Source organism: Peromyscus eremicus, chromosome 4, assembly GCF_949786415.1.
Source record: "Peromyscus eremicus chromosome 4, PerEre_H2_v1, whole genome shotgun sequence".
Lineage (NCBI taxonomy): Eukaryota > Metazoa > Chordata > Mammalia > Rodentia > Cricetidae > Peromyscus > Peromyscus eremicus.
The window spans coordinates 28,976,506-28,996,208 of record NC_081419.1 but is presented as its reverse complement, the minus strand read 5'-3'; the positions used below and the strand labels follow the sequence as shown (position 1 = coordinate 28,996,208).

Genomic DNA, 19,703 nt, shown 5'->3' with positions numbered 1-19,703 from the left:
AGCAGCTGGGGCTGAACAAAGGAGCCGCTCCAGGTCCCACCCAGGAGAAGCAGGCCCAACCCTCTTCATGTTTTGGTTTCTGTCAGTGGAGCGTGTGATTTAAGATCCTCTGGTGTGTGTGTGTGTGTGTGATTATGGCTGGGACAGCCTTGGGAGTGATGCCACCCGGAAAGGCTGAAAACCTTCCAGAAAACACAATTCTACCCCAGAACCTTCCTTTCCCCTCACCACTCCCCTTCCCTCTCCCCTTCCTCTCCCTACCTGCAGCATATTTCTTTTTTGTTTGGTTAGGATGATATACATACATACATATACATATATATAATAATTTTTCATTATTATCGAGGCTTTTATACATGTCTACAATGAAACACTATCATATTCACCCATTCCCCCAAGTTCTCCCCCAACGCAGTCCCTTCCCGATTTCATGTTTTCTTTTCTTTTTTCCTCTTCCTTTTTTCTTTTGGATGACCCACTAAATCCAGTTAGTGTTGCCCATATGTGGATGGGGGTGGGGCTACTCACTGAAGCATGGGAAATCTACCAGTGGCCACACATTTAAAAACAAAAGAATAATTGTCCTCCCCCGGCTGCTGTCAATTGCCAACAGCTCCTCAAGAGGGAGTGGGGCTGGGAGAGCACCTCCCCTACCTGTGTTGGCTGTATTAACCTTGTGTAGGGTGTGTGCAGGGAACCACAGCTTGTAAGAGTTCATGAGCGCAATAACTACGTTGAGGCCAGAAGTCTGCATTTCACAGCGCCCTTCTCCATCATCAAGGCCAGAAGTCTGCACTTCACAATGCCCTTCTCCATCATCTGGCTCTTACATTCTCTCCATTATTCTCTGAGCCAGGGAGGAGGGTATTGAAGAAGATGTGCCATTTAGGGATGAGTACTCAGTCACTTATTCTCAGCACTAGCACAAGTTCAGCATGTTTCTTTAAAAAAAAAAAAAAATTTTAAAATTATTTATTTATATATTTTATGTATGAGTGCTGTGTCTGCATGTACACCTGCACGCCAGAAGAGGGCATCAGATCCCATTATAGATGGTTGTGAGCAGTCATGTGGTTGCTGAGAATTGAACTCAGGACCTCTGGAAGAAGAGCCAGTGCTCTTAACCCCTGAGCCTTCTCTCCAGCCCACATGGTTCTTGATGGGCTATCTCTTCTGCGTGAACAAGGTGAAGCCCCCAAACTTGACAAGATTTCTGCTGGAACGTTGCTGAAAAGTAGTTTGTGAAACCTGGAGGTCTGGTGCTGCTGTGAGGGTGGGTGAAATAAAGCCTGGGAAACGTTGGAGCGGTCCATTTGCATCAGGCTCAGGAAATGGAGCCCTGGCTGCATTGCCTTGGCTGCCAGTGCAGAGAGCCCACCTGTGTCTACTAGATATTAAAGATCTGGAGAAAGGGAAAAAACCACTGAAGGGTGTCTGAAGATTCTAGGATGAACCAGGTAATTCTTGCAAATGGATCAATTTAATACTCTTCTTCCCGATGTCTAGGGAAATTATGTTTGAGCTCCATCCTTTTCTCAATCTCTAGTCCTCTGATGGAATAATAAAAGGAAAGTTGAGGAAGGGAGATGGCTCAGTGTGTAAAGTGTTTGCTGCTTAGCTTGAGGGCTTGGATTCAGATGCCCAGCACTCAAGGAGAAGTCAGGCATGGTCGCTTGGGTCTGTAACCCCAGAACTTGGGGAGGAGGTTAGAGGAACAGAAACAGGGAGATTCTGACCTGATCGTTGAACTCTAGGTTCAGTGAGAGACCCTATCACAAAATATAAGGTGGGTAGTAACTGAAGAAGACACCCAACATGGACCACTGGCCTCAGCACATGTGCATAAGTGTCCCCTCCACATGAACCTGCACACACACATACACTACACACAAATAATAATAATGAAGTATGAATAAAAAGAGAACATATCTGGGGCTGGAGAGATGGCTCAGAGCACTGGCTGCTCTTCCAGAGGTCCTGAGTTCAATTCCCAGCAGCCACATGGTGACTCACAACCATCTGTAATGAGATCCGGTGCCCTCTTCTGGCCTGCAGTCATACATGCAGACAGAACACTTTATACATAATAAATAAAACTTGAAAGACAGAAAAAATATCTAAAGAGGGACAGAATCTTTTAAAAATGAGCCCCAGGGCATGCTTTTGTTTTTGTTTTTGTATTGTTTGAGACATAGTCCCTCTAGAATAACCCTAGCTACCCTGGAACTTTCTATGTAGACCAGGCTGGCCTCGAACTCACAGAGATCTGCCTGCCTCTGCCTCCTGAGTGCTGGGATGAAAGGCGTGCACCAACCACACTCTGCTCTTGGTACATTTTTTGTTGAGACTATGTGTGTAGCATTCTGGGCACTGAGAAACCACTCATTTAATTATAGTTAGCATGGGAGTACTATAGAGAAATAGCCAGAAAGATTCAGGTCAGAAAGAACCAAGAATCTAGGATTTAGCTTCCATGGCTCTGCATCCAAGCATTTGAGTTTAAATGAGAAGTTGGGAGATGTAAAATACAATGATAACTAACCTTTAATGAATGGCTGCTTTGTACCAGGCACTGTTCTAAAGGCTCAGAGTCCTCAGCCAGGACCCCAGACCCTGCAAATGGATTTGGTATTGTGGTGTTCTCTCCCTCCCCACTTAATTCCCTCTAATTACATTTAGCATCTGTAGATAAAATTCTAAAGTCTTATTAAATAAGAAACACAGAGCCAAATACAGAGGTAATAACCAAAGAGATCAGAACAATAGTCATAACTAACTTGAGCTTACCATCAGCAGTAGCTTCCCCAGAGAGAGCTTCTTCCTGTCTGATTTGTGTTTTTATTGCCTTTCTGTTCTGTCTTCTCATTGGCTCTAAGCCCAGACACATGACTTCCTTGTCACTGCCTGTCTATACAGACCTCCAGGTCTCTATGGTTGGTACTGGGATCAAAGGCTCTGTCACCTCCCTTGGCTGTGTCCTTGACCGCACAAAGACTCTGCCTGCTATGTGATCAGATTAAGGGTGTGGGCTACCACTGCTTGACTTCTGCTTTTGGCTCAGTATGTGACCTCTGATCTCCAGGCAAACTTTATTTATGAACGTACAAATAAAATCACATTTCAGTACAAATAAAATATCACCACAAGTATCACTCTTTGAAGAGCTGAAACTAGTCAGCCACATGTTCATGTGACAAGTCTATGAAATGTGACACATGCCACACCCTCAGGACCAGTGAACACTGACCTAGGACTTCAGGGGTGGGGAGGAGTCGCGTTAATGCCATGCAGTTGTATGGTCCCCACCTGGAGAACCACTTTCTTTCCTTTCTGGGTCTAAGCGAGAATGGGGCTGCAGACACAGCAGGAGTGATTATTAAAGCAACCTTTCCAGGGCTCCTGGGAATGTCAGCTGGACAGTGATGGGAAAAAAAAAAATCCAGAATCATCTCTTACTGATTGTGAAACCCGCCACGTGTACCAAGGACAGCCAAGGATTGAGTTTCCTAAGATTTTAGATGTTAGTCAGAGTACTGATGTGGCAAAAAAAAAAAAAAAAAAAAAAAAAAAAAAAAAAATAGTTGAAGTAACCTTCCCAAAGTGCTTTGGGCATACATCTCACGTCCTAGGCCAGCCTGCAGAATTTTCAAGGTGGCACACTGTAGCTCTGTATCCTTGAGGGGACTTAAAAAAGATGAGGTGGGCCCTCCTGAGATGAGCAGAAACCAGCACTGCTATATCGTTCCGTCTGTCTTACTCTTCACAGTCCCACTGGGGACCAGAGGGAATTTGCTTGGCTGGTTAAAGTCCAGTGGCTGGGAACATCCTTCCTTTCCTTGAATTCAGAGCAGCATGGGAGCCTGGGCTGCCAACTCGGGATCTGCTCACAGATCTGGCAACAAGAATATTCAAATGCCTTTCGGTGTTCCGCTTGTCATTTTTTGAAGTCCTCCAGTCAACCCCCAAGGCTCACAGGCACAGTATCCCTCTGAGCTACATCACCAGCTCCTGGTGCTGTGTTCCTCAACCCACTAATCTGCTCTTGAGCACTCTGATTTATGTTAGTTTCAAAGGCAACCCAAATGCATCATCCCCATATTGAGTAAGTAGAGGAAGGACTGTTTTCCATACTAGTATGGAGAAGCTTCTTTGTGTAAAAAAAGTTCTATAAATTCCCACTAATATTCCAGCCAGATGCTTCCTCCGGAGCCTTTACAGCTGGCTCCTTCAGTTACACAGGCCTTTCCCACCGTATTTTCTTTTCAGCATTGGAAGACCCTACATCACTTTACAGCGTGCTGCTGCCTAGATTGCAATTTGCTCTGAGAAAAATGAAGTCTTGGTTTTGTCGTGTTCCCCAATTCTGCTGAAGGCAAGGTGGACGCTTGTCCCTCTTTGCTTTCTGTTGCTGTGTTAAATCCCATGATCAGAAGCAACTTGGGGAGGAATGGGTTTATTTCAGTTTACAGTTGATCACTGAGGGAAGTCAAGGCAGGAGCCTGGAGGCAGGCACTAAAGAAAAGACTACGGAGGAATGCCGCACACTGGCTTGCTCTCAAGGCTTGCTCGATTTGCTTTCTTATGCAGTCCAGGACCACCTGCTCAGGGATGGCATCGCCCTACACCACCAGTGAGCCCTCCCAATTTAATCCTTAAACAAGAATATGCCCTGTAGACATACGTACCTGTAGGCCAACCTGATGGAGGCAGTTCCTCAACTGAGATTCCCTCTGCCCAGATATGTTGAGATTTGTGACAAGGTGACCAAAACCTACCAGTACTGTATTCAAATGTTTGTGGAAAGAATCTCAGAGTATGACGTAACACTATCAATTACTGAGCCAGTGTTGGAGCCCACTAGGTTTCCTAGTGGCTGTCCCCAGCAGGACTGCATGGGAGGTTGATTGGACCACGGGCCTGGGTACCAGGTGTTTGTAAGGGTCTAACTAGCAAGGGGGAGGTTTTTCGCTCCACTCCTTGGCATTGTTATAAACAGACCTTTGGAATAAAGTTCTGGGCTGGTGGATAAGGATCCAGACCCACTTGAGTCTATCCTGCGTTTTCTCTCCTCTTTCTAACTAAGTCTCTTATCCCTCATTCCTCAAAAGTCCCTGGGGTAAATAAATGTGGAGGCTGGTCCCCTACAAGCCAGGTGTTTGGAGCATTTGATTCACCAAGGGAGAGAGGCAGCTACTGGGATGTTATCTAAATTGCCTAGAATCACTCTTTGCCCCAAGATCCCTGGCCCATAGTACACACTCAGCTGATGACGGTGGCAAGGCATTTCCACAGCAGATGTCCATCTTGATGTGACCAGTCATGTCAGAAAGGCTTCCAATGCTGTGGTGCTTCTGCACTGCAAGTGCAGCTTCCATCTCGATGTGACAAAGGTTGATGCAGCAGAACGGACCCTGAGGAGAAGCCCTTGTTCTGGGCCTGGACTCCTTCACTGACCACATGCATGAAGTGAGTGGGGCCATTTGACCTGAGTAGAACTAGATGGCTCTGCATGGTCCCTTCCCATCCTGCTGTTCTATCGTCTGCCAGATGGTCCTCAAGTTGCCTCTACACACTTGCTGAGGTGTTCTTTAAGAGCTCTTCAATTTATCTGCTCCACATAATTAAATGAAAGCCACTTTGAAAGGCACTGTTTATTTCATTTACAATTCTTGGGGGAATTTGGGAGTGGCATTCAGTAACAGCTACCAACCTGAACCTTTGAGATGGGTGAGTCAAATGCTGTGGAATAATCCCTTTGTACACTGTGAAGATTTGTCACTGAGATTGGTTTAATAAACAAGCTGACTGGCCAATAGCTGAACACAATAAGATTAGGCAGGAGAGCCAAACTGATAACGCTGGGAGGGAGAAGGGTGGAGTCAGGAGTTGCCAGCCAGACGCAGAGGGATCAGAAGACGAACATGCCATGCTAATAAAGGTACCACCCTGTGGCAAAGCATAAATAGAAATACAGGTTAACTTAAAATGTCTGAGTTAACTAGTAATAAGCCTGAGCTGTTGACCAAGCATGTATAAGTAATATTCAACCTCTGAGTCAGTTATTTGGGACTGTGCAGTTAGGACAAAGAACCGTCCATTTACAATCAAGGACTATAATAGAGGAAACTTGTCCTCTGGAGTCTAAAGTATGACAAGGACAGGTTCCTCCACCTCCTGGTACATGAGGTTTCTCAAAGGTTTCCAGAGACAAGGTACACAGAACAAAGTCTGTGACCACAGTTATCTTATAGATTTATGCACAGCAGCCCGTGGGCACAGGGGCCGGTGGACAATTACTTGTGTCTGTGGAGTTGGGAAGGGAGTCCTCACCTGGTCTTGCTATAGAAAACATTCGAGATGCTGGCAGAGCAGAACATGCTTTGTGTGCAACTTCGTTAAATGACACCTGAGTGCCCCTAGTTTCCCTGTGAGGAACTTGCTAAACTCCTTCGGATATCATGCTGGGATTTCATCTCCTGACATTAACTGTGATTGCCAGGCTTCCTCCTCCATCCAAGGGAAACTGCATGGACTCTGCCCACAATCCAAGGTCAGGTCTCAAATCCTGACAAGATCTCTGGAGTGAAAAGCCTCAAGGCACAGAATGGAAACTAGCCTGAAACCTCACTGCAGTTATTTACAGTGCTCTACCCATGTAACATCTTAACGGCTGCTTTTCCTCTAGCAGAAAGAGGGTGGGGAGGTGCAATCGTTTGTGTGTTCCCACCCCCACTCCCCAACTCATATGCCAAAACTTAATCCCCGTGTGATGGTATATGGAGCTGGGGCCTGTGGGAAGGTATCTAAGTCACTATTCTATTGCTGTGAAGACACGTGACCATGGCAACTCATAATTTAAAAAAGCATTTAGTTGGGGCTTGCTTACATTTCAGAGGTTTAGCCCATTGCCATCATGGTGGCAAGCAGGTAGACATGGTGCTGGAGAAATAGTTGGGAGTTTTCCATCCTGATCCTTGGGGCGGGGGGGGGGGGGGCGCGACTCTGGGCTTGGTGTGGGCTTTTGAAACCTCAAATCCCATCCTTAACTCCCAATTCCCACCTTCCACCCTCAAACCCCCCCCCATGACCCATTTCCTCCAACAAGGCCACACCTCCTAATCTTTTCAAATAGTGCCACTCCCTGGTGACCAAGCATTCAAATATATGAGCCTATGGGGGGACCATTCTCATTGAAACCACCACAGAAGGTAACTAGGTTATTAGATTGGAGTCCTCATGAATGGGGCTAGTGCTCTTATAAAAAGATCTCCAGAGAACCCGTTTTGTGATGTTAAGACATCAGAGAAGTCAAAAGTAAGCAACTTGGAGGTTTTCACTAGACCCCATCCACCCTGGCATCCTGATTGTGGACACCCAGCCTCCGAGAAACAGATGCATTATTTATGAGTCACCCAGTCTATGGCACTTCGTCACAGCACCCCCAGCTGACCAGAGAAGAATAAGGAAGCCTCTAGACAGAGGGCAAGAGATTTGACTTCACTGGGTGGAGGAAGTCAGTGCTTCCCAATGCCGCCTCTATGGTCTGTTCTTCTCCTAGGTGTTGGGGGAGATACATAGAAGGCAACAGCTGGAGTTCACGGTGAAAATGTCTTCTCCTAAAATGGCTGTGATAATAGTGCTCACTTCTATTGAAGCACCATTACAAAATACTTTCCTATGGATTCTCATTTGACCCCTACAACACAAAGAAATATACAGGCGGCAGTGAGCTAAATCTTAGTAATTTGAGTGTTTACATGAGGTCTTTGAGTCTGCAAGGTTAAACGCTTGCTTATGATCCTGTAGCTGGCCAAGCAGAAACTCAGAGTTGGCTCCAGGGTCAAGTCCATCTTCCTTTCTATCGTGGAATAATTCTGTAGAATCACTGCCCAATGAGCTATACTCCAGGAGTATCTTGTATCTACAAGAACGCTGGAGCTAAGAGCTGGGGCTGGCTGAAGGAGTTAGCATCCCCTCAGCCAGACACTATCTGGAGCCAGTCTGCCCTGGCCAATCCTTAACAGCTCATCAGGAAAGTCCTCACAGGACAGGCACAGGTAGTGGGAGTTTGTGGCTAAGTGGGGAACTTGTAAGGGAACCCCACTTTATGTCCACCCCTTCCTGTAGTTGGACTTGCATACACATGTGTGGTATGATTGGCATGTTTGCTTTTTCTAAACCTTAAGCCCTAAAATGAAATCCAATTAATCATTATGACAGGCCAGGGGGTGGAGCGGCAGCTTTCAGCAGGGGCTGTCGGGGCTGCCTCTAGAAGACCTTCCATGTCCATGGGGACGAGGGAACCACCGTCTACCAGCACTAGACCTTCTTTGGAAACCGGTGGAGGGAGGGCAGGAGTGTGCTGGTCCTTCTGACTTAAGCAAAGAACTGTGTTTTTTACTTTAAATGCAGCAAAGATTATTGTCTTGAAGAGAAAAACATGCACGATGGTACATTTTTACAAACACACAGTTGGCAGGTTATGACAATGACTGATGCACTTCTGAGTGGGTTATGTATTAACAAAAGTCTGCCAGGGCCAAGGGTGCTGCTGAAGTGCAGCCTTCCTTTACAAGCCCAGAGCTCAGTGTCCACAGGCACCCTTGCGTTCCCCCTCCTTACCATTCCAAGTCTTTTCTTGACTGGTTGAAATGATTAAAATGATAAGGTCATCTTCAATTCCTGTGAGAATTTACTCAAGTATAAAGTTTTGTATACATTCTTAATTTTAAAAAGGTGGGGGGGGGGGGGCTAGGGCCGGTTGCTGGTTATTTACCTATCTGTGAAACACACACATACACAATCATTCTTCTGAGGGGCAGTTTTACTAGCTGTTGAGCATACAAGCCTTGGAACTAGATTTTAAATCCTGGCTCCTTCTCTTGCCGGCTGTGAGAACTTGGGCAAGCTACCTAACCTCTCTGTACCCTTTCCTCACCCGTGAACAGAATCTAGCCCGTGCCTACCTCGTGGGGTTATTAGAAGGATTAGATGGATTAATACATGTAAAGCACTTAAAATAGTGTCTGGCACACAGCCAGAATGCTCTTTCGAATTAATTGACTGCTTTCTGTGGCTTTCTGGGTATTTTAAGTTCCTGATGCTGTCACATGTCATCCAAAATAAGTTTGTAGATTTCCCTAATTTACACATTCTGTAGGAATAACATTTTGACTATGCATAAATATCTTCTTAAGAGCTGTAGTGTGAGAATCTTTTTCAGTCCATCAAGGATATGGTGAGGGTTTGGAAAGTGCTACATTATCTGGGACTCAAAAACCAAACCAAAGCACACCTTTCGCAAGGAAAGTAGACCAAATGCAGAATTCCAGCCTTTGCCACTGAAGGGACAGGAAGGAGCCACCTCTAACAGTAAACCTATGCTTTTAAAACATGATTCTGGGCCGGGCGGTGGTGGCACATGCCTTTAATCCCAGCACTCGGGAGGCAGAGCCAGGCGGATCTCTGTGAGTTCGAGGCCAGCCTGGGCTACCAAGTGAGTTCCAGGAAAGGCGCAAAGCTACACAGAGAAACCCTGTCTTGAAAAAAAACAAAAACAAACCATGATTCTGAGCTCAACTAACCACACAGAAAGTGGTGTTTTTCTTTGCAGATTTGCTGAGGAGAGGGTGTCAATCTCATAGCTCAAGAGACCTCTTGTCGGGACCCCACGTTGTCAGTCATCTCAGGTGTCAGAGCTATACTTCTGTTCAGTGTATTGTGTACGTTAGACACATTACAGGACACGGCTGTCACAAATCTCAGGATCCTACCTGCCACACTCACGTCGCCAGTGACTGCTTTGACAGATATTCTTCCGTTCACTTTGTCCCGAGGATGCTTCAGTTCAGAGGGTCTGGGAAAAACTTAGGTACAGCTCAGAGCCAGGGACAGGAGACCTGGAGAGAGACCTCCTCCCAGGAACTGCCATGGGAGCCCCACTGCAGAGCAGAGTCACATTCCTGACCTGTGGGGGTCACCTTGCTGTCACTGAAATGTGCTTTGTGATCTGCTTCTTTCAGAGGCTCCTTCCCATCTTAAACAGGGGTGGAGCTAACCACATAAGTCATCTTCAACAATGTCCTATCTGGATATTGCCTCTTCTGCATTATGTGGAGAATAATTTCTAGACAGATGGATAAACATCAATCATAAAAGCATCCCGTTTGTAGTGCCCACCATTACCTTTATTAACCATTCCTTTAGCACTCATCTTTTTCATTTAAAAACCTTCTAAATCATTTTATTTTGAATGGCTGTATTTCCTGAATGTCTACCTGTCCACCAAATGTATGCAGTGCCCTCAATGGCCAGAAGAGGGCATCAGATCCCTTGGGACTGGAGTTACAAGGGGTTGTGAGGCACCATGTGGGTGCTGGGAATTGAACCTGGGTCCTCTGGAAGAAGAGCTAGTGTTCTTAAACACTGAACCTTCAACCCATTCCCATGTTTTCCATTTTCAATTGAGTAAAGTGAAGAGGTTTATTGTCTGGCTCCCATGCACGTTAGCAACAGTAGTAACAAAACCTCAAGAATAAAGATGCTTTATGCATGCAGTTCTATGGGTTGTCATATGACCCCAGTGACTGGAGGCAGGGAAGGTTTTTTGCTTTTAAAAAAAAAAAAGCCAAAAACTTATTAAGCAAACAATCCTGCATTCTGTCATTGGTTATTCTCCAAAGGCCTCACACTCTAGTGTCTTCTTGTGAGATTTCAGATTTGTACCTTAAAACTAAGAAAAACAGGAATGCACGTGGCTCAATTATTCTCAAAGGACACCAGGAGGCATTCAGCATAAACAGGGCTCTGGTTCCTCAGATGAAGGACACCAGTGCCCATGCCTGCCGTGAGAACAGGCATCTTTCTCAGGCAGGGAGAAACTCAGACATTCACCTGCTGGCCTACTGAGCTTTAGTTTGATTTTGCCTTTACTCAGCTGATGCCACCATTTGAATCATAACTGTCCCCTAAAGGCTCAGGTTTTGAGCACTCGGTCTCCAGCTTGTAGTACCATTTTGAAGGCTGTGGAGCCCCACTGACTGAAGCAGGTCACTAGGAGCACTTAGGGTTCTACTTGCCTGGAGTTCCAGCCTGCTTTTTCTGCTTCCTGGTAACCATGATGTTGGCAGGCACTCCCATTGCCAAGGCTAAGCCTCTCAGCATGCTTTTCCCTACTACGGTGGAGACTCTGAGACCATGAACCAAAACAAATCCCTCCAACATTAATTTTGTCACTCTGATGAGAAAAGACACTTAAAATCCATAGCTATTTTTTCAGAGATAAAGGTAGAAATTATTATTATTATTATTATTATTATTATTATTATTATTATTATTATTATTTTAGTTTTACTGTGAAAGCAAATTTAGGCAGATACCAAGCCAAAAAAAAGGAGAAGGAGGAGGAGGAGGAGGAGGAGGAGGAGGAGGAGGAGGAGGAGGAGGAGAAAAGAAGAAAGAGAGAGAGCAAAGCTGACTTGGGTGGTGCTATGTTGAGTGGTTGTACCCTTGAAATGAACTTCTTTCCAAAGATGGTTCATGTCAACACACACTTCCTGACTTCAAGCCAGGTGCCCTACTGAGGCTCCAATAAGGACACCAGATCAGTCAAAGTTTAACTCAGTTTTATTGTCCAGTTTGGAGTATTTTCAAATTATACACATGCAGTCTGCCAGAGTATCCGTACATCTTCATTTAGAACCTAGGAGATAACCAGTTTTCCAAGAGCCAGGGAGGGTTACTTCCAGGTCTTTGGGGACATTTCTATCTCACAGGATAGCCGTTTAATACACACCGCCCCTCTCCCCATCAAACCACAGAAACAAGTTTGTCCACACTTTTTCTTAATGAAATCTACTGTACGGAACATAACACAAATCTGCGGCACACATGACACTTTACAAACTAGACAGACAGAATTCTACGGAAAGCCCTATTCCCCTTGAAGCTGCACACACGTGGGAAGTGTTCAAAACTGATACACAATTTCCAGGAACCTGGCAGACTTCATAGAATGGTGCCCCCTTGGGCAGTTATCTGGTCCTTACTCAATATTTGTTTAAAAACTCAAAATTATGTTATGAAGCAGTTTTCAACAGTGATGGTTCTTTAGCTTGCTCAAGATGGTCAGGATGCGACACTGAAGTGAAACCTGCCCGATGACAAACTTCTGCTAATGACAAGCTTCCCCAATGTCTTTCCCCTGGAGTCCCGATGACACCTGCCCTTCAACAGAAGGGACTGTTGAAGCCTTACGTTCCTTTGGCCGTTCTTCTAGGAAAATGAAGCCGGAAAAACCCCACCCTTCGGGCTCTGGTGAAGCCGTGGCAGTGTCCTGTGACTGAAAAGTCACTTCTCTACTGTGTAGAGAACGGACTGAAGGCTTCAAGGAGCTACTGGATCTACATTCTAGACAAACATTTTTATGCTTTTGTTTATTCCAACGTTTCTACAAATTCCGATTTTCTTCACCATACAATTCTATATCCTTTAAAAGTCTTGACCCCTCTTACTGTTACGGCTACCTGCCGTTCAAATACTGCTCAGCATTTGAAGAGGCGGTATGGCCATACAGGATTCTCTAGGAACTGACCAAAACGCAGTTGTTGTTTTAAGAGCCAACCATAACTGTACTCACTCTCAGCACCCCCACGGTCCTGCAGGGGGAGGTTACTGAACAAACCACTGGCTGCTACGGCACCTCAGAGTAAACTTTCAAGAAACAGGCATGAAAGAGTAATTATCCAGAGCAGAGGACACACTGACATACACACCACCAACATGCAGCCTATGACCCAAAACGTAACCATCCACCTGGCTGCTCAGAAGTGCGATTTTTTTCCCCCATTTAGAGTACAGGATGCAATAATCTTTCAACAATGAAAATTTTATAAACATGGTCTTTTTAAAAAGTGGCCTGAGAGCATACTGTCCTGATAAAAGAATTAATAGTCTACGTGAGATTAAGGGGCCTGCTTGAATCAACTACATAATCTGTTCCAATGAAATGCCTAGCTTTTAGTCACAGTGTGAGAAAATTAGATTGGAGGTCTTATAAAGGCTGGCGCTAGATGAACTGACTGGCTGATCAGCAACTAGCAGAATTATCTCTAAAAGACATCAAAGCCAACTTTCTCTGTGAATAAAAGTACAGTGATTTTTGTTAGGCCCTTGTAGAGATCAAGAAATGTGAACTACAAATGGATGCTGCCTTTTGAAACTTGAAAGTGCCCCACGATTCTTAGAAGTAGAAAAAGGGAACCTAGGGGGAAATTGCTTTAGAAAGAATCTAAAATAATCCATTTTATAATGGATACTAATGAAAGCCAAGAATCGGGTATTACTGACCTGTGCCCAATTTCCAAACACCAAGTAGCACAATTGTCTAAAAGACAATAGCAGGGTCCTATAGTGTTTGACTGGTGCTCCTCTCACAGGCCACCATTTCGGCTTCCAAAGCCAGAGACAAGCATAGACAGCAAGCTTCTAATCTGGCATCCGTTAGTACCTGATAAAGTTTGCAAACCTGTCCTGCAAAAGGACCCACCAGACTCCAGACAGCAGCCAAGCAGTTGTGTTGAGCAGACAGCGGCAACCAAGTGAACACACTTAGACAAACACAAAATCATCTTGGTGAAATAAATACTTCAATAGAAGTTGTCTTCCTTTCATGCCTAGTTAAAAACAAACAAACATGTGGCTAAAGGGAAACATCTAACGAATAAATTAAGTCAAAGCAACATTGCTTTGTTAGGGACCGTCTATACAAAAAGAGTCTGGAAGGTAATGTACATGACCCTCGACAGTTTACACATGCATGTGCATGAGCACACACGTTAACTACATTAGCTTTTTCTATCCCTACCCTCAAAGCCATGAGAAAGTCCAAAGCTCCCTGCTCCCCCGGGCCTCACCGGCATAGACTTTACCCCAGGGGTGCCAGCTGGAGGAAACAGTGCGAGCTCCCACTTCTTGGGCACATGAGATGCCAGGCTGAGTGAGTTCTCTGAGATGGGCGGGGATGTTACTAACCCTCACATTAAGGAAAACAAATAGCAGCACACAGTACTGACGTACTTAAACCTCTCAATTTCCCTCGAAACTCTCCTACTTGGCCATTGACTCTTTTAGTAAGCCCAGCTGGAAGTAAGAGAATCACTCTTAGATTCATGGATCTGAATAAAATAATAACTAAATGTTAAAAAAAAAACAATCCAGTTATACTGATTTTTCCATCCCCTAACTGTGCCTAGAAGAAGAAAAAGCCTATTTGGTGCCAAAGAAATTCAAATGAGCCGTTCCGCAATGATGGGTTACAATGAAAACGAATCCACAGACAGGCACAGATCTCACCTATGACTTTCCCCGGAGGGAATTCTTTTCCAACTACTGGAATGATGCTGGACTTCTTTAGGAACATCTCCTCAAGTGCATGATGATTCGCTAGAGAAAGAGGCCATCCCAATGCAGGTTCCAGGGGATCGAGGAAGCAGTGCGAAGGGGGGGGGGGATCCCCATCTCCACTCATCCAATTCTGCAGCATTTCCAACATTTCTAGAGAAATGATGTTCAAACCACTGGGCTGGCAGAGACTAGTCACTGCAGGTTCACCAGCAAGCAGCTCGGAGGTGAATTGTATGACTCTTCGCCTTTTCATAGATGTGTCTGAATGAGCGAATTCTACACTGCTACTGTCAAACTGTTTTTCTGCCTTGAAGAAGTCTGCTCTGCATTTGAACAGGTGCCGTACTAAAAGGTATATTTTACAGATCCAAAGATATGACCTGGATATTTAAAATGCTCTCTGGGGTTGCTTTTGGAAAAGTGTTCAGAATGAAAATTTTGAACCCTATAGCAGCACTTTTTTTGTTCCCTAAAAATATAAAGTAATGTGTTTATTTTACAGGAAACCAGACAGTCGAGGCAGAGCATGGTCACTGATTCCACAGCACTTGGTTGTCCGCTCACAGCTGGCACAGCAGCGCGTTCCGTTCCAATGGGTCAGTGCACTGCAGGGGCCTCCAGAGACCACGCAACCCTGGAGGCCGCAAGTGGGAACGGTTCTCAGCAGGAAGTGGGTGTTTTGTGACCACCTCCTTCCGGTTCTTAGGAGAAGGATCCAAGCACGGATCTGTACACACAAAGTCTACACAGCTCAAACACCTGAATCTGGTGTACTACAGACGGCTGGGCAAGCAAGTGTAAAAAGAAATGGAAACGGTATAGGAGAGGGAAATAAAGGAACCGGTGACTAATATAGTCCTTTTCATGCTACGTGGAGTCATATCTGTCGGAAGAGAATGAAAGAGAGAACACAGGAGTTAGGGGTCAGCAGAGACTTGTTCCTCAGCCCTTTTGTTTCAGTCTAGATGGTTACAGCAGAGCTGTCCAATACAAACACAGTGTGAGCCACTTATTTTATTTCTTCCAGTGTCTGCATTAGTGAGTTAAAAATGAAAGGAAACTTTTATCTTCATAATACATTTATGTAGTCTAATATTAAAATATTACTTCAATATGTACATGTGGAGCTATTTTTCACTACAATACTGCCACTGAGAGATTTCTACATACTCCATCCCACCCTGAGAGTGTTTGCAGTCTGGCGTCTATTTCTCACTATCAATGCTTCTCAGTTGGGACTTGGCTAACATAATGGATGATATAGCTGGATTTAAGTATTTTGTCCCAACGATGTCTCTATATTCTCTTCCAAGAGTCAGTGTGTTCTGACTAGTGTGTGCAATCAGACTAGCACAAAGCACTTCCGGCCCTAAGGGACAACCAGACATCATCACTCGTTAACCAGCACAGACATCACCAGGCAGGCCAGGCTTGGTCCTGACCCAGACAGTCCACAAAGAGGGGACTGATCTGGAAGTGTGTTTCACTGCAATGGAGTCATGAAAGTTTCAGTACAACACCCCTTCCAGTTCACTCTGCCTCTCACGAGAGGTCTGTCCATCTGATCCTGCCCAGGTCCCCAGGATGGGAGTCTTGGACCAATCTTTACTGAAAGCCAGCCCTGAGTGGTCTGCCTTTAACTCTACTAAGCTCAACATAGAACATCCAGAAGAATCAATTCCTGCCAGCATCATGGTGGGCCTGTATTCTGGCCTGTGCATTTTCTGCAGAGCTCTTGGTACCCTAGGGTGGAAGAGGTGGGGGACATAATGGGCGGGTACAACAGGAAATATGAAATATGAAAGACACAAAGAAGAACTCATCTGCTCTCCTGAGTTTAAACAAGCCGCCATAACCCGACACACTGTACTTCCTGTTTACCTCTAGCCTTCCATCCAAACTGATGCCCCCCTGCAGTGCCTCACGGTCCTGCCAGGATACTTTTGCTATCTACATATGCTTCTCTTCAACCTCCTTATTTATAATACTGTAAGCAGCATCACATATTTTGTGTAAATAAACACAACATAAATTGTGTATGAAGACCAAAAAAAAGGGAAGAGGAACATGGAACAGAAGAGAAACTGGCCAGGAGGGAGGACACTTCATCCTTTTTTAAGATGTGGGGCCCATTCCTCCTGGCCCCACATAGCAAATATGCAGGAATCTTATTCAGTGTCATTTTCCATGCTTACAACCCTGCCGGATTACAAGGAACTTAAACAACCTTTGATGATAGTCTTGTAATTTCTAGAAGCTACAGAAAGAACAAACAGTTGGGAGGAAGGGCATATTTCACATTCGGCCTATCTTGAGAGAGCCCATGCTTCCTGTTGAGTGCAGAATGAGGCTGTCATTCACAATCCACTTTGAGCTGAAAACCAACAGGAAGGCCTTCTCAGCACCAGCCCCGAGATCCCACTTCACCTAAGGGTTCATTCCTCCAAATGTCTCATCGCCCTGGGCAGAGGGGATTGGTCCTCCTGTGTGCGCGGAAGCTGGGTGCATGCCTTACACTGTGAGGTTATGGAACGACACAGTGTCAGCAGGGAACCCATGTTGACACAGGAAGTATTCAGCACACAAACGCCAAGGCGCACCTCAGAAACTCCAGCAGACCATGAAGTGATGAGATTTCCATGAGAAAGATGGCATTCAAACCCCCCACTCTCCTTAAGTACAAGATCCAGCACGTTTGGGCTAACAGCTTGAAAGAAATGGGGTGGGGGGGGGGGCACAAAGGAGGCCCAGCCTGCTTAGTGTAGTCACCTCAAGGGCAGTGAGAAAGGAGGAATGTGACAGGAGGCTGAGTGAAAACGCAGAAGTAAACAGGGTCCTTTCTTCACTACAATGAAGTGTTCCCCTTCACTCAAATTTTCTGATCATTTTGGGTCAGCTAGAGTATCTCCATCCACCCTCCCACTACCCAAATGTCCATTTCCTTTGCTAAATGCACCACAGAAAATGGAAGTACATGTTGAAGGTAAATTATTTCGCTCTACAAGAAAACCCTATCTGCCTGTTTTCATCTTGACTCCTGCTTCTGCCGGCCTTCTCTCCAATGCTGTGGAAGTGTTGCTCACTCACCTAACCGTTGCAAGGGACCAGACCAAGAGCCCAGGCAGTGTACTGACATGAGGCTCTGCCCAGCTGAGGCCAACAGTTCAGAGTGGGAACGTGTGACCAGACTTAGAAGGAAATAGAATCACCTTGCTTTAGAAGGGGTGGAGAAGGCTGAAGGAGCTAATTATATACATAATGGTTTTGCAAGAAGTATTTAGATTCCAACCCTCGATTTTGGCTTTTGAAATTGCTTGCAGTAGATTTAAGCTTAATCCAAACAGTACATAGTTTTATCTTTCCCTTTGCCTTTCTATAGCTCAATCCCCATTTATAAGAATTACCAGTTACACCTCGCTTATCACCCTGGTGCAATCTGCAGCAGAGGGGGAAAAATCGTTCCGCATTTATGATGGGAGAAATGCATAACCCAGACTATTGAAGCAAGCTCTTCCTGGTGCCAACAAGTCTCCCCCTGCACTCCAGGTGGTAGTTTCCAAGTCACCAGCACCACCCACTACAGGCACCTCTGTCCTGGTCCCTGGAGACCCTCTTCTTTTCTCTAGACCCCAGCCTCACAACTGCTGTAAGAGTAGTCAGTACTGGGAAGGTCAGATTTTTGCTAAGTCCTTCTCCGGGGTTTCTTTTTGTAATTCCTTCCATATTGTCTTATCAGATTCCTACATTAAGGACCCTAAACTCTCCATGCGTCACTGTGCAATGGCCAGGACTCTTCTCTGAAGTGATAAGGATGGCTGCTTTCTTCATATACTCCAGCCGAGGCTATGCAGAGAAACAGAGAAGGCAGAAGCAGCTTGCAGAAGTAGCTGCTATCTATTGAGCAGACATCAAAGAGGTTTGCAAAAGTGTAGAGCAATGCCAACTAGCTAAGGATTTAAAAAAAAAAATCTTTCCCTAAAAGTGTCATTTATACCTGTACTCATTCACATGCACATATTCACATACAGCCACACACATACACATAGTCAAATAAAAATAGTTAATTTAGTAACAGTTAAATTTAAAAAAGTGTTCAGTGGTTAAGAACCATACTGTTCTTGCAGAGGACCAGAGTTCAGTTCCCAGCACCCACATAAGTCAGTGTTCACACCCTCCTGTAACTCCAGCTCCAAGGGCTCTGATGCCCTCCTCTGGCCTCTGGAGGGATCTGTACTCATGTGTACATTTCCACACACAGGCATACTTAAAAAAAAAAAAAAAAAAAAAAAAAAAAAAAAAAAAAAAAAAAAAAACTTCTTTTTAAGTCACTTATGGTAACTTATTTAAATGCATCATTCATTTAGTGTTTTAGTTTTAAATTTTTGTATCATATATACATACACATATATGTATGAACATAGAAACAGAAGTAACCATCTCCTGAGAACCACCTGCCCCCAGCAATAAGGGCTTCTGCAGACCCCCATAGAACCAGAACTGAGACAATGATAAACAGACGTCACCTTGACCAGCACTGCCCAACTATGTATGCGCCTCTTGTCACCTGCCCCCTCCCCCATTCTCCCTGTAGATAAATGTAAAGCTTACATCAAGTGCCCCGAGACAGACTTGGGGTTAGTAGACCTCATTTGTTCCTTTTCCTGATGTGACCACACTGAACAAGTCTGCCTCTGGATTTACCATTTGCCTGGCATGTGGGAAGGTGGTCCAGCCTCGGTTCCAGGGGACCTGTTCTTTCATTCTGGTTATGAGACTTGTAAAAAATGTCTTGTCTGTGCCCACAGACCCTAAGCCTTAGGTGCCCATTGACACACTTGGTCCTCAAAGGACTCTGTAAGTTGGTGCTGGCCACACATAGGCACAAAGACAAAGGGACTTGGCCAGAGGATAAGAGCCCAACTCAGACCAAAGCAAACCATCACCGCTTCAGAGTCTGGTCATTGTTTCTGGCTGTAGTGGGCTCCTCTAATGAATGAACTTTGTGATCATGTGGTAGTTTGAATGTAATTGGCCCCCATAATTTCATAGGGAGTGGCACTATTAGGAGGTATGGCTTTGTGGGAATGGGTATGGCCTTGTCAGAGGAAGCATGCCACTGTGGTGGTGGCCTTTGAGGTTTCCTATGCTCAGGATACTGCCCAGTGCCTCAGTCAACTTCCTGTTGTCTGCAAGATGTAGGACTCTCAGGTACTCCTCCAGCAGCATGTCTGCCTGCATGCCATCATGCTGCCCGCCATGATAACGGACTGAACCTCTGAAACTGTAAGCGAGCCACCCCA

The 19,703-nt window shown here is 45.2% G+C and overlaps 1 protein-coding gene across 2 annotated transcripts in view; it reads right to left on the bottom strand.

Annotated features, from left to right (window-relative positions):
* Nucleotides 1-5,685: 5,685 nt before the first annotated feature.
* The window catches only part of Kif5c (kinesin family member 5C), a 168,215-nt gene continuing 154,197 nt past the window's right edge, over nt 5,686-19,703 (bottom strand). Inside the window, exon 26 of one of the 2 annotated variants that reach the window (XM_059260454.1) lies at nt 5,686-5,946. The gene's annotated coding sequence lies outside the window, so the exon portion shown is untranslated. Of the gene's footprint in view, nt 5,947-11,624; nt 15,287-19,703 lie in introns of those variants that run through there. The other variant, XM_059260453.1, reaches the window with a different exon arrangement.